Source organism: Papio anubis, chromosome 1 (genome assembly GCF_008728515.1).
Source record: "Papio anubis isolate 15944 chromosome 1, Panubis1.0, whole genome shotgun sequence".
In the NCBI taxonomy this organism is placed as follows: Eukaryota; Metazoa; Chordata; class Mammalia; order Primates; family Cercopithecidae; genus Papio; species Papio anubis.
In genome coordinates, this window is record NC_044976.1 from 196,651,810 (window position 1) to 196,667,472 (window position 15,663).

A 15,663-nucleotide genomic window follows, 5' to 3' on the forward strand; every position below is an offset into this window, starting at 1 on the left:
AAAGTGCTTTCCTGGTATACTTAATTTGTTGAGAGTTCTTATTGTGGAAGGATGTTGAATTTTGTCAAATGCTTTTTCTGCATCTATTGAAATGATCATATCGTTTTTATTCTTTCTTCTGTTAGTGTGGTGTATCACATTTATAGATTTGTGTATGTTGAACTATCCTTACATCTCAGGAATAAATCCCACTCAATCATGGTGTATGAACCCTTAAATGTGCTGGTAATTTCAGTTTGGTAGTATTTTGTTGTCATTTTTGTATCTATGTTCATCAAAGTTATTGGCCTGTGATTTTCTTTTATTATGGTGTCCTTTGGTATCAGGGTAATGTTGGGCTTGTAAAATGAGAAGAATTCCTTTGCTTTAATTTTTTGGAAGAATTTGAGAAAGATTGGCATTAGTTGTTCTTTAAACGCTTGGTAGAATTAATTAGTGACACACTCAGTTTCTCTTTTTTTTTTTTTTTTTTTGTGGGTGTGGGGGAGGTTTTACACTACTGATTCAATATTCTCACTCGTTATTGATCTGTTTAAATTATATATTTCCTCATGATTCAGTCTTGGTAGGTTTTATGTTTCAAGGAATCTATCCATTTCTCTAGGTTATCCAATTTGGTGGTGTATAATTGATCATAGTAGTCTCTTGCATCCTTTGTATTTATGTGGCATCAGTTGTAATGTCTTCTCTTTCATTTATAATTTTATTTATTTGAGTCTTACCTCTTTTTTCTTAATCTTGCTAAACATTTGTCATTTTTGCTTACTTTTTCAAGAAAACAATTCTTAGTTTCATTTCTATTTTCTTATTTATTTCTGTTGGATCTTCATTCTTTCCTTTTTTTTCTAATAACTCTAGGCTTAGTTTGTTCTTTTTCATTCTGTGAAATGTAATTTTAGGTTTTCTCATTTGAGAGCTTTCCTTTTCCTTATTGTAGGCACTATTTCTGTAAATTTCCTCTTTAAACTGCTTTTACTGCATCCCCTAAAGTTTATGGTGTCTTTCCAATTTTATTTGTCCCAAAATATTTTTTGATTGCCTTCTTGATTTCCTTGTTGAATTATTGGTTGTTTATGAGTGTGCTGTTTAATTTCCACATACTCAAAGATTTGTGAATGTTCCAATTTTTCTCACATTGCTGAATTTTAGTTCACATTATTGTGGTCAGAAAACATATCTGATATGATTTTCGTTTTAAAAAATTTTTTCAGACTGGTTTTGTGGCCTAACACAAGGTCTGCAAAAAATGTGTAGTCTACTGTTGTTTAAAGGAATACTCTGTATATGTTTGTTAAGTCGATGTGGTCTATAGTTTTATTCAAATCCTCTGTTTTCTTACTGACTTTTTTCTCTGGATGATTTATCTGATATTGACAGTGGGTACTGAGTGCCCTATTATTATTATATTGCTATCTACTTTCCTCTTACATTCTGCTAATATTTGCTTAATATATTTAGGTGCTACAATATTGGGTGCATGCATATTTACAACTGTTATATCCTCTTGATAAAGTGACTCTTTTATCATTATATAATGACCTCCTTTGTATCAAGTGAATGTTTTTGACTTAAAGTCTATTTTATCTAAGTATAGTCACACGCTTGCTCTCTTTCAGTTACTATTTGAATGAGATGTCTTTTCCCATTCCTTCACTTTCAGCTTGTGTGTACTCTTAAAGCTAAAGTGTTTCTTGTAGGCAACATACATAGTTGAATACTGCTTTCTCATTTGTTCAGCCCGTCTATGCCTTTTGATTGGAGAAATAATCCATTTACATTTAAAGTAATTATTGATGGGTAAGGACTTACTACTGCTGTCTAGTTAATTGTTTTCTGACAGCCATTCCTCTGTTTCTTTCTTCCTTTATTGGCCTCTTTTTGTGATTTAACTTTTTATTTTTGTAATTGTATGCTTTGATTCCTTTTTCTTTGAGTGTGTTTTCTACAGGTTTTCTTTTTGTAGTTGCTGTGGGGTTTACAGAAAATATTTTATAGTTATAGTCTATTTTATGCTGATAACTTCAATTGCATTTAAAAATGCTACACTTTATTTTTCTTTTCCCCATGTTTCATGTCACTGATGTCATAATTTACATCTTTTTATATTTTGTATCCATTAATAAATTATTATAGCTATACTTCTTCTTAACACTTTTGTCATTTAACTTAGTTAAAAATAATTTACACATGTCCAATACAGAATGAGAACATTCTTAATGTGATTATATTCTTAACTTTACAATGAGTTTTATTTTATTTATTTATGTCTAACTTTTAGGTTTAGTGGGTACATGTGCATTTTTGTTACATGAATAAGTTGCATGTCATGGGGATTTTGTGCACAGATAATTTTCTTTGCAATCTTGTCAGCATCTGTTGTTTTTTGACTTTAATAATAGCCATTCTGACTGGTATGAGAAGCTATCTAATTGTGGTTTTGATTTGCATTTCTCTAATTATTACTGATGTTGAACATTTTTTATATGTCTTGTTGGCTGTGCTTATGTCTTCTTTTGAGAAGTGTGTGTTTGTGTTCATGTCCTTTGCCCACTTTTTATTGGGGTTGTTTGTTAATTTGTTGAAGTTAAGTTACTTACAGATTCTAGATATTAGACCCTTATCAGATGCAAAGTTTGCAAATATTTTCTCCCATTCTTTATGTTGTCTGTTTACTCTGTTAACAGTTTTTTATTTTTATTTTTATTTTTTAATTTACTTGGCCCTGCTCAAAGCAGGACTTCAAAAAATTTGCTTACTAACTCACATCTGTTCCTCTTCGTGGAAATCTTTAATAAAAGGCAAAAGATTTATTTGTTCTGAAGAGAAACCATAATGATAGTTTCCTCACTTGTCAGTTTTTGTTTTTGTTGCAATCACTTTTGGTGTATTTGTTATGAAATCTTTGCCAGTTCTTATGTCCAGAATGGTATTTCCTATGTTTTCTTCAAGGGTTTTTATAGTTTTAGGCTTTACATTTGAGTCTTTAATCCATCTTGAGTTGTTTTTTGTACATAGTGAAATAAAGGGGTCCAATTTTAATCTTCTGCGTATGCTATTCCAGGATCATGTATTGAATAGGGAATCCTTTCCTTATTGTTTGTTTTTGTCGACTTTGTTGACGATCAGATGATTGTAGTTGTGCAGCTTTATTTCAGGGCTCTCTGACCTATTCCATTGGTCTATGTGTCTGTTTTTGTACTAGTACCATGATGCTTTGGTTACTATAGCCTTGTAGTATAGTTTGAAGCTGGGTAGTGTGATGCCTCTGGCATTTTTTCCCCCTAAAGATTGTTTTGAGTATTTTAACTCTTTTTAGGTTCTGTATATATTTTAGAGTAGTTTTTTCTAATGCTGTGAAAAATAACATTGGTTAGTGTTATAGGAGTAGCATTGGATCTATAAGTTGCTTTGGGCATTATGACCATATTAACAATATTGATTCTTCTATCCATGAGCATAGAATGTTTTTCCATTTGTTTGTGTTATCTCTGATTTCTTTCAGCAGTGTTTTGTAATTCTTGTTGTAAAGATCTTTTGTTGTAAAGATCTTTCGTCTCCCTGGTTAGCTGTATTTCTAGGTAGTTTTTTTTCCTTTTGTGGTTAATATGAATAGAGTTGTGTTCTTTATTTTGCTCTAAGCTTGAACATTATTAGTATGTAGAAATACTACTGATTTTTGTACATTGATTTTATATCCCACAAGTTTGTTGAAGTTTATCAGATCTAGAAGCTTTTGGACAGACACCACGGGGTTTTCCTGAGTATAGAATCATGTCATATGTGAAGAGAGATAATTTGAATTCCTCTCTTCCTATTTTGATGTTTTTTATTTCTTTCTCTTGCCTGATTGTTCTGGCTAGAACTTCCAGTACTATGTTGAATGGGAGTGGTGAGAGTAAGTATCCTTGTCTTGTTGTGGTTTTCAAGGGGACTGCTCCCACCTTTTGCCTGCTCAATATGACATTGGTTTGGGTTTTCATAGATGACTCCTATTATTTTGAAGTATATTCCTTTGTAGCCTAATTTTTGTGGGTTTTTAACATGAAGGGATGTTGAATTTTATTGAAAGCCTTTCTGTGTCTGTTGAGATAATCATGTGTCTTTAGTTCTGTTTATGTGATGAATCACATGTATTGATTTGCATACGTTGAACCAACCTTGCTTTCCGGGGCTAAAGCTTACTTGATCATGGTGTGTTTTGATATGTTGCTGGATTTGATTTGCTAGTATTTTTTTGAGGATTTTAGCGTGGATGTTCATTAAGGATATTGACCTAAAGGTTTCTATTTTGTTGTGTCTTTGCCAGGTTTTGGTATCAGAATGATGCTGGCCTCATAGAATGAGTCAGGCATGAGTCCCTCTGCCTCAATTTTTTGGAATAGTTTCAGTAGGATTGGTATCAGCTCTTTTTTGTACATCTGCTAGAATTTAGCTGTGCATCTGTCTGGTCCTGAACTTTTTGGTTGGTAAGCTTTTTATTACTCATTTAATGTCAGAATTCATTATTAATCTGTTCAGGGTTCCCATTTCTTTTCCTGGTTCAATCTTGCGAGGTATGTTTCAAGGAATTTATTAGTTTCTTACAGATTTTCTAGTTTGTGTGCTCAGAGGTGCTTACAATAGTTTATGAAGATTTAAAAAATTTCTGTGGGATTGGTGATAGTGTCCCTTTTGTCATTTCTGATTGCATTTTTTTTGAATCTTCTCTTTTCCTTTATTAGTCTAGATAGAGGTCTATCAATCTTATTTATTCTTTCAAAAAACAAATTTTGGTTTTATTGATCTTTTGTATGTTTTTTTTTTTGTGGTCTCAGTTTCATTAAGTTCAGCTGTGGTGTTGGTTATTTCTTTTCTTCTGTTAGTTTTGAAGTTGGTTTCTTCTGTTTCTAATTCCTCTAGGTGTGATGTTAGGTTGTTAATTTGAGATCTTTCTAGATTTTTGATATGGGTGCTTAGCACATAAACTTTTATCTGAATGCTACTTTAGTTGTATCCTAGAGATTCTGGTATGTCGTATCTTTCTTTTCATTAGTTTCAAGAAATTTCTTGATTTCTGCCTTAATTTCATTGTTTACCCAAAAGTCATTCAGGAGCAGGTTGTTAAACTTCCATGCAATTGTATGATTTTGAGAGATCTTCTTATATTAATTTCTATTTTTATTGTGCTGTGGTCCAAGGGTGTGACTGGCATGATTTTGATTTTTAAAAATTTGTGGAGAATTGCTTTATGACTGAGCATGTGGTCAATTTTAGAGTATGTGCCATGTGCAGATGAGAAGAACGTATCTTCTGCTGTTGTTGGGTAGTATGCTCTGTAGATGTCTGTTAGGTGGATTTGGTCAAATATTGAGTTTAGGTACCAAATGTCATTGTTAGTTTTCTGTCTCAATTATCAGTCTAATACTATCAGTGGGGTGTTGAAGTCTCCCTCCATTATTGTGTGGTTATCTAAGTCTCTTTGTAGGTCTCTAATAACTTGTTTTATGAATCTGGGTGCTCCAGTGTTGGGTGCATATATATTAGGATAGTTAAGTCTTCTTTTTGAATTGAACCCTTTCCCATTATGAAATGCCCTTCTTTGATCTTTTTGATCATTATTGGTTTAAAGTCTGTTTTGTGTGAAATAAAATAGCAACCCCAGCTCTTTTTAGTTTTCTATTTGCTTGGTAGATTTTCTCTATCCCTTTACTTTGAGCCTATGGGTGTCACTGAATATGAGACAGGTTTCTTCAAGACAGTATACAGCTGGGTCTTGTTTCTTTGTCCAATTTGCCACCCTGTGCCTTTTAAGTGGGTCATTTAGCATGTTTACATTCAAGATTAGTACTAGTGTGTGTAGATTTGATCCTGTAATCATGTTTTCAGGTTTTTTTTTCTTTTTTTAAAATTTTTATTATACTTTAAGTTCTAGGGTACATGTGCACAATGTGCAGGTTTGTTACATATGTATACATGTGCCATGTAGTTGTGATGTACCTGTTAACTCTTCATTTACATTAGGTATATCTCCCAATGCTATTCCCCCTTCCTCCCTCTACCCCACGACAGGCCCCAGTGTGTGATGTTCCCCACCCTGTGTCCAAGTGTTCTCATTGTTCAATTCCCACCTATGAGTGAGAACATGAGGTGTTTGGTTTCTGTCCTTGTGACAGTTTCTGTCCTGTTTGCTCAGAATGATGGTTTCCAGCTGCATCCATGTCCCTACAAAGGACATGAACTCATCCTTCCTTATGGCTGCATTGTATTCCATGGTGTATATGTGCCACATTTTCTTAATCCAGTCTATCATTGATGTACATTTGGGTTGGTTCCAAGTCTTTGCTATTGTGAATAGTGCCACAATAAACATACCTGTGCATGTGTCTTTATAGCAGCTCTTTGACATGCTGCTGGATTTGGTTTGCCAGTATTTTTTTGAGGATTTTTGCATTGATGTTCATCAGGGATATTGGTTTAAAATTCTGGTTTTTTTTTGTTGTGTCTCTGCCAGGTTTTGGCATCAGGATGATGTTGGCCTCATAAAATGAATTAGGGAGGATTCCCTCTTTTTCTATTGATTGGAATAGTTTCATAAGGAATGGTACCAGCTCCTCTTTGTACCACTGGTAGAATTCAGCTGTGAATCCATCTGGTCCTGGACTTTTTTTGGTTAGTAGGCTATTAATTATTGCCTCAATTTCAGAACCTGTTATTGGTCTACTCAGGGATTCAGCTTCTTCCTGGTTTAGTCTTGGGAGGGTGTATGTGTCCAGGAGTTCATCTATTTCTTCTAGATTTTCTAGTTTATTTGTGTAGAGGTATTTATAGTATTCTCTTGTGGTAGTTTGTATTTCTGTAGGATCGGTGGTAATATCCCCTTTATCATTTTTTATTGCATCTATTTGATTCTTCTCTCTTTTCTTCTTGATTAGTCTTTCTAGTGGTCTATAAATTTTGTTGGTCTTTTCAAAAAATAAGATCCTGGCTTCATTGATTTTTGAAGGGTTTTTCGTGTTTCTATCTCCTTCAGTTCTGCTCTGATCTTAGTTATTTCTTGCCTTCTGCTAGCTTTTGAATGTTTTTGCTCTTGCTTCTCTAGTTCTTTTAATTGTGATGTTAGGGTGTCAATTTTAGATCTTTCCTGCTTTCTCTTGTGGGCATTTAGTGCTATAAGTTTCCCTCTACACACTGCTTTGAATGTGTCCCAGAGATTCTGGTATGTTGTGTCTTTGTTCTCATTGCTTTCAAAGAACATCTTTCGTTTCTGCCTTCATTTTGTTATGTACCCATTAGTCATTCAGGGGCAGGTTGTTCAGTTTCCATGTAGTTGAGTGGTTTCAAGAGAGTTTCTTAATCCTGAGTTCTAGTTTGATTGCACTGTGGTCTGAGAGTAAGTTTGTTATAATTTCTGTTCTTGTACATTTGCTGAGGAGTGCTTTACTTCCAACTATGTGGTCAATTTCGGAATAAGTGTGATGTGGTGCTGAGAAGAATGTATATTCTGTTGATTTGGGGTGGAGAGTTCTGTAGATGTCTATTAAGTTCACTTGGTGCAGAGCTGAGTTCAATTCCTGGATATCCTTGTTAACTTTCTGTCTCGTTGATCTGTCTAATGTTGACAGTGGGGTGATAAAGTCTCCCATAATTATTGTATGGGAGTCTAAGTCTCTTTGTAGGTCTCTAAGGACTTGTTTTATGAATCTGGGTGCTCCTGTATTGGGTGCATATATATTTAGGATAGTTAGCTCTTCCTGTTGAATTGATCCCTTTACCATTATGTAATGGCCTTCTTTGTCTCTTTTGATCTTTGTTAGTTTAAAGTCTGTTTTATCAGAGACTAAGATTGCAACCCCTGCTTTTTTTTGTTTTCCATTTGCTTGGTAGATCTTCCTCCATCCCTTTATTTTGAGCCTATGTGTGTCTCTGCATGTGAGATTGGTCTCCTGAATACAGCACACTGATGAGTCTTGACTCTTTATCCAATTTGCCAGTCTGTGTCTTTTAGTTGGAGCATTGAGCCCATTTACATTTAAGGTTAATATTGTTATGTGTGAATTTGATCCTGTCATTATGGTGTTCGCTAGTTATTTTGCTTGATAGTTGATGCCATTTCTTCCAAGCATTGAAGGTCTTTACAATTTGGCATATTTTTGCAGTGGCTGGTACAGGTTGTTCCTTTCCATGTTTAGTGCTTCCTTCAGGAGCTCTTGTAAGGCAGGCCTGGTAGTGACAAAATCTCTCAGCATTTGTTTGTCTGTAAAGGATTTTATTTCTCCTGCACTGATGAAGCTTAGTTTGGCTGGATATGAAATTCTGGGTTGAAAATTCTTTTCTTTAAGAATGTTGAATATTGGCCCCCACTCTCTTCTGGTTTGTACAGTTTCTGCCTAGAGATCAACTGTTAGTCTGATGGGCTTCCCTTTGTGGATAACCTGACATTTCTCTCTGGCTGCCCTTAACATTGTTCCCTTTATTTCAACTTTGATGAATCTGACAATTATGTGTCTTGGAGTTGCTCCTCTCGAGGAGTATCTTTGTGGTGCTCTCTGTATTTCCTGAATTTTAATGTTGGCCTGCCTTGCTAGGCTGGGGAAGTTCTCCTGGATGATATCCTGAAGAGTGTTTTCCAAGTTGGTTCCATTCTCCCGGTGACTTTCAGGTATATCAATCAGATATAGATTAGGTCTTTTCACATAGTCCCATAATTCTTGGAGGCTTTGTTCATTTCTTTTTACTCTTTTTTTCCCTAAAGTTCTCTTCTTGCTTCATTTCATTCATTTGATCTTTAATCACAGATACCCTTTCTTCCACCTGATCAAATCAGCTACTGAAGCTTGTGCATGTGTCATGTAGTTCTTGTGGCATGGTTTTCAGCTCCGTCAGGTCATTTAAGGACTTCTCTACACTATTTATTCTAGTTAGACATTCATCTATTCGTTTTTTAAGGTTTTTAGCTTCTTTGCGATGGGTTCAAACATCCTCCTGTAGCTCAGAGAAGTTTGTTATTACCGATCATCTGAAGCCTTCTTCTCTCAACTCATCAAGGTCATTCTCTGTCCAACTTGTTCTGTTGCTGGTGAGGAGCTGCGTTCCATTGGAGGAGAAGAGGCATTCTGATTTTTAGAATTTTCAGCTTTTCTACTCTGGTTTCTCACCATCTTTTTGGTTTTATCTACCTTTGGTCTTTGATGATGGTGATGTACAGATGGGGCTTTGGTGCGGATGTCCTTTCTGTTTGTTAATTTTCCTTCTGACAGTCAGGACCTTCAGCTGCAGGTCTGTTGGAGTTTGTCAGAGGTCCACTCCAGACCCTGTTTACCTGGGTATCACCAGTGGAGGCTGCAGAAGAGAGAATATTGCAGAATGGTAAATGTTGCTATATGATCCTTCTTCTGGAAGCTTCGTCTCAGAGGGGCACCTGGCTGTGTAAGGTGTCAGTCGGCCCCTACTGGGAGATGTCTCACCATTAGGCTACTCGGGGGTCAGGGACCCACTTGAGGAGGCAGTGTGTCCGTTCTCAGATCTCAAACTCCGTGCTGGGAGAAGAACTACTGTCTTCAAAGCTGTCAGACAGGGACATTTAAGTCTGCAGAAGTTTCTGCTGACTTTAATTCAGGTATGCCCTGCCCCCAGAGGTGGAGTCTACAGAGGCAGGCAGGCCCCCTTCAGCTGCAGTGGGCTCCACCCAATTCGAGCTTCCTGACCACTTTGTTTACCTACTCAAGCCTCATCAATGGCGGACGCCCCTCCCCCAGCCTCACTCCCACCTTGCAGTTCGATCTCAGACTGCTGTGCTAGCAGCAAGTGAGGCTTTGTAGGCATGGGACCCTCCAAGCCAGGCACGAGATATAATATCTTGGTGTGCCGTTTGCTAAGAGCGTTGGAAAAGAGCAATGTTTGGGTGGGAATGTCTCGATTTTCCAGGTACTGTTTGTCACGGCTTCCCTTTTCTAGGAAAGGGAATTCCCTGACCTGTTGCAGTTCTTGGGTGAGGTGATACCCCACCCTGCTCTGTGGCCTGTGCCCACTGTCTGACAAGCCCCAGCGAGATGAACCTGGTACCTCAGTTGGAAATGCAGAAATCACTCGTCTTCTGTGTCTCTCACGCTGGGAGCTGCAGACTGGAGTTGTTCCTATTCGGCCATCTTGGAACCTCCCTTGTTTTCATGTTTTTAGCTGGTTGTTGTATAGACTTGATTGTGTAGTTGCTTTACAATGTTAATGGTCTGTGTACTTAAGTGTGTTTTTGTGGTTGCTGGTAACAGTCTTTTGTTTCCATGTTTAGCATTCCTTTAAGGACCTCTTGTAAGGCAGTTCAGATGGTAATAAATTCTCTTAACATTTGCTTGTGTAAAAGGAATTTTATTTCTCCTTTGTGAAGTTTAGTTTGGCTGGATATAACATTCTTGGTTGAAATTTCTTTTCTTTAAGGATGCTGAATATAGGTCCCCAATTTCTTTTGGCTTGTAGGATTCCTTCTGAAATGTCTGTTGTTAGCCTGATGGTGTTCCCATTTTGGGTGACCTTCCCCTTCAGTCTAGCAGTCTTTAATATTTTTTTCTTTCATTTTGATCTTGGACAACCTGATAACTATGTGTCTTGGGGATGGTTGTCTTATACAGTATCTTGCAGAGGTTCTCTGAATTCTCTGAATTTGAATGTCAACCTTTCTAGTGAGGTTGGGGAAATTTTTATTAACAATATCGTCAAATATGTTTTCCAAGTTGCTTGCTCTCTCTCCCTCTCTTTCAGGTATACCAATGAGTTGTAGGTTTTGTTTCTTTACATAATCCCATCTTTCTCAACGTTTTTGTTCATTCTTTTTTATTCTTTTTGTTTGTTTGTTTCCAACTGACTGAATTGATTCAAAATGGTCTTCAAGCTCTGAAATTCTTTCCTTAGCTTCGTCTATTCTGCTTTTAATACTTCTAATTGTATTATGAAAATTCTGGAGTGAGTTTTTCATCTGCATAAGATCAGCTTGGTTCTTTCTTAAAGGGCTATTTTGTCTTTCACTCCTGTATCCTTTTACTGTATGCCCTAGGTTCTTTGAATTAGATTTCAACTTTCTCCTGAATCTGGATGATCTTCATTGCCATTCAGATTTTGAATTCCATGTCTGGCATTTCAGCTATTTTAGCCTGGTTAAAAGCCATTTCTAGGGAGCTAGTGCAGTTATTTGGAGGAAACAAGAGAGTCTGGCTGTTTGAGTTGCCAGAGTTCTTGTACTGATTTTTCCTCCTCTCGGTGGGCTGATGTTCCTTTAATTTATTTTTTCTGTTGAAAGCTTTATTTGCACACACTTAGGGTAAATGAAAATTTTATGATTTGGGTAAAACTTCACTCTTTGGAAAGTAATATTTTACACAAGGAGAAGTTAAGGATACTGGCTCCCAAGACAAAGCTTAGATTCAAGCCCGGTTTCACCATTTACACCAATCCTCTGATTTTGCTCAGTTTCCTTATGATATAAGGCACTCAGTAGCACATGCCCAGCACACAGTAAGTGCTCAGTAAGTATTGGCACTATGAAGTTCAAACAGCACCACTGGTAAACTAAGTTCAGATATCAGGTAGACACTGTTTATACATCCTCACAGCTGAGGTGATGCCATCGTGAAATTTTTATATCGAGAGGCCTTTGGTAAAAATGATGAGAAGAGCAGAGGAATGGACTTCCTGTAGCACCCAGAAATAAATGTTAAAGGAGTCTATTTAATACTATAGTAACTTCTGGACATCCAGAACAGTGAAAAAAGAGGCTGGGGTAAGGAAGATAAAAGGCCTCCCACCACCCTGCATGCTGACCTAGGGGATGCTTGCTTCTACTCTGTGGTTAGACCCTCCAGATGGCAAAAAAAAAAAAAAAAAAGAAAGAAAAAAAAAAGCATTCTTCATTCTTTAACCTAAATTATCCCCATGGCTCAATCTCTACACCTTCATCACCAAAGAGAACCCACTTCTCTCTAAAATTTCTGCTGTTCACATAGGTAAACACTACCACAAATGCTCTCCATTCATCTGAATGAAGATGCCAAAGAAGGACTTTCACTGCAGGTTTCTTTGTTGCATTCAAATTATACAATGTAAGGATAAAGTATACAATACACAAAACCCCCAGCATCAAACAAACAAGTGAAACAAAACACCAGCATCACACATTTCCTCTAAATTCACAGTACAAAAGCAAATATGGAAATGATTTGGTAGGGAATAAACCATGGCATATTTTCTTCTTCCTCAAAGAAAGTCACATCAGTCATTAATATTTATTTCCCTGTGAAGTTCATTGTTCTAATTTTTCGGGTCTCCTTCAACTCTTTTTTTCCTCTTTTTTGTTTTTTTGAGACAAGATCTGACTATCACCCAGGTTAGAGTGCAGTGGCACAATCAGACCTCACTGCAACCTCTGCCTCTTGGGTTCAAGCAATACTCCAGCCTCAGCCTCCCGAGTAGCTAGGACTACAGGCCCCTGCCACCACACCTGGCTATTTTTTTTTTTTTTTTGCATTTTTTGGTAGAGAGGGGATTTTACCATGTTGGCGAGGCTGGTCTTGAACTCCTCACCTCAAGTGATCTGCCTGCGTCGGCTTCCCAAAGTGCTGGGATTACAGGTGTGAGCCACTACGCCTGGCTCCTTGCTTCAACTTGTAAACTTCAGAAAGCTAAGGAACAGAAAAATGACTCTCATCCATAGGATTTGACATTCCAACCTTTCATTCACTTGGTGGATGGATACCGAAACCTGCTACATGTCAGGCTTTACACCCTCCCTCTCTTTGAGAGTTGGCCGACGGCTTTAGTAAGAGTAAGTTGGGAACTGTAACACATATGTTTACTTAACTTTATTTAACATTTCCCTTTTTTAAACTATAGATTCAGCTCTGACTATACAACTGTACATTTCTAAGTATTTTTTCTTCAGCAGTTACAAACCCTTCATCCAGGATGGTGTAAGTATAAAATAGAAATTGCAAAAAGGCAAATTATTCTATTTTCATTGGAAATTTAACTTTGGTCCTGTTTCTATCATGGGACTATTTTCACAAACCCTAAAACTAATCTACAAAAAACTATTACTGGTCTTTTTCCTTACCAATTGGTAAAATTTCCACAAAATTTTAATCAGTAGCAAACCATGTAACAAGCTTGTGTTTTAACATAAAACTGTGAGTAACTATTTGAGAATACCTACTTTGGTTAAACTTCATAGAAAAAAAAAAGAAGAGAAAAAGTTGAGGAAAACAGCCCCTTTTTCTGCTTAAACTCACGAATGGCAGATTCACAGTGGGCTGGAACAGAAACAGCAGGGCTCTTCAGAAACTCTAGGATTTTTAAAGGCAAGTTCTCACTATTTTTCCCAGGCTGGTCTCAAACTCCTATATTCAAGCTATCCTCCTATTCCTGCCTCCAAAGCAGATGGGATTACAGAGCATGCACCACTGCGCCTCACTCAGGTCTTTTGATTAAACTACCAGTAAAGGCTAAGTGCATTCAGACTTATAAAATCCCTGAATGAGACCCCTCATTCCCTGTGGTTCTCTCAGTTCAAGGTAGCATGATGTCATCTCTGAAGTTGTTCCTGAAGATACAGAGAGGGCGGATGGCCAGGGCTAGAGCATGATCCATAACAAGGCTAAGTAAATGGTTATAAAGTGTAAGGCAGCAGCTCTCTATCTCTGAGGGGCATCAGAAATACCTGCATCTTTCTCTCTCTCTCTCTTTTTTTTTTTTTTTTTTTTTTTTTTGATATGGAGTGTTGCTCTGTCACCAGGCTGGAGTGCAGTGGCGCAATCTTGGCTCACTGCAACCTCTGCCTCCCAGGTTCAAGTGATTCTCCTGCCTCAGCCTCCCGAGTAGCTGGTACCTGCATCTTTCTAAACATATGAGTGCTTGGACCTCACTCCCTACCTCCAAAGGTGGACGTCCAGGCAGGTAGGTCTTGCAAAAGTTTAGTCAGCAATTCTGATGTGTGCCACAGAGAACTAACTATTGGTGCAATGCTTCAGCCATGCATATGCACAACCTTTATTTGGAGTAAGTGAAGGTAATTTATCAGTGGTTCATTTTATAAAATCACCACTGTAAGTATTCCTTCATTGTCTACCCTGGCGGCAGATTACCCGGCAACAATCATGGATAAAATGTCAATTCCCTTCATAACCAAAGTTAGAATTTTAGGTGAACGTCTGCTTTTCACACTTTGTTTCTTTTATGTGGTAGAGCTAGGATGTACTTGTTAACTTCTTATTTGTAGCTAGTTTCACTGAAAATTCTTCTGGTATTAGTGTGCTGCTAAATCTCTTGTTTTAAAGATAAAGAGATTTGTACATTCTTAAAAAAAAAACTTAAGGAAAACATTAATCTTAGCAATTTCTGATAAAAAGAAAAAAAAAAAAACCACAACAACCCTGTTTCTAACTTACCACTGATTTTTACTAAACTTTAAGCTTTAGTTTATGCAACAGGATCACAATTTATTTCCCCAGTTACTCACACCCAGATTGTTTCAAATCCCCAACAGGGAAGTCCAAATCATCATGCTGTAGATTCCTATGCCTTAGCTTCTGCAGTGTTTCTCTGCAAAGGGGCCAGAATGATCCCAGCATTTCTGTCTTCACCCTCGGAAGACAGATTATACTTTTTGATAATTACAAATTTTGCTTTTTGATTTATTCTTGGACAAGTTCTCATATCAAGTAGCAAATGCTCTGTCCCCTTCTGAGAGCTCTCCGGATTGTTGTAGATGAGATATCATTAGTGATCCATTCATTCGCTATGTGAATATTGCTCCAGTGTTTTCACAACATGCCAGATTCGTGGATGAATTTCTGAGCATCATTTCCAGCCTGAGTATACATGTGAACTCATATTCTGCCACAATTTGGGTGATGTCTTCTCCCTTCCACAAATTGGGAACACCAAAGGACTCCAATAATCTGTCCCGCACAACAGCTTGACCTTTGTCATACCTTTTGTTTTGGACTCCAGGGATTTCTTTCAACTAGAATCCTGTTTTTGTTCAGTGCACTTCCTCTTTTGTCCAGGCCTTTCTAGTGTATGCACATTCTGCTGGTTATCACAGTTACTAACCTCCAGTTTCTCCTGATGTTGTATAAGCACCTTAACATCTCTATCTGCTCCTTCTGAAGACTTTTCCATGTATCAGCTTCCACCCATTTGGCATTCTTGGTGGCAAGTTTTGACATGATGACCCAGTGATGGGCAGGAATGAGTCCATTCTCCTGGTATTGCCAACAGGAGAGATTAAGTCTTTGACAACTCTGTATCTTCCTGTTCCACTCATGTGGTCCTTGGCCGGCTCAAACAACCTGAGGTGCATGTTGGTGACTGCATTAAAAGAATCACAAGCAAGGAGAACCCACTTCAGTCTTCTCTGAATTTTCCATGGTAAGAACTTGAAGTTGTTGATTTCAGTAGAAAACTGTGATGCCTCCCTTGTCTTTTCCATGCTTCTGGATTTGATGCCTTCCCTCAAGGAATGTCTAGATGCAGGGTTTTCCTTAAAGACCCTCTCGGAAAAAACCTTAGAAAGGCTGCGGTAGGCTCAGTCAAGGGAGAAAATGTTTCCTCAATCTTTACAGTTACTATTCTTTGGATGGGGCCTTTTGCTTTTATTTTCTTTGATGCCCTTGAGAATTTGCCTGTGGTATCAGTTGGGTT

The 15,663-nt window shown here is 37.4% G+C and overlaps 1 non-coding gene and 1 pseudogene across 1 annotated transcript; both read right to left on the minus strand.

The window, feature by feature from the left end:
• Window positions 1–2,718: 2,718 nt before the first annotated feature.
• On the minus strand, window positions 2,719–2,836 carry LOC116271918. Its single transcript, XR_004180655.1, has one exon. It is a non-coding gene; the product is annotated as a U5 spliceosomal RNA (small nuclear RNA).
• An 11,557-nt stretch (window positions 2,837–14,393) lies between these two features.
• On the minus strand, window positions 14,394–15,389 carry LOC101011840 (annotated as a pseudogene).
• Between the last annotated feature and the right edge of the window lie 274 nt (window positions 15,390–15,663).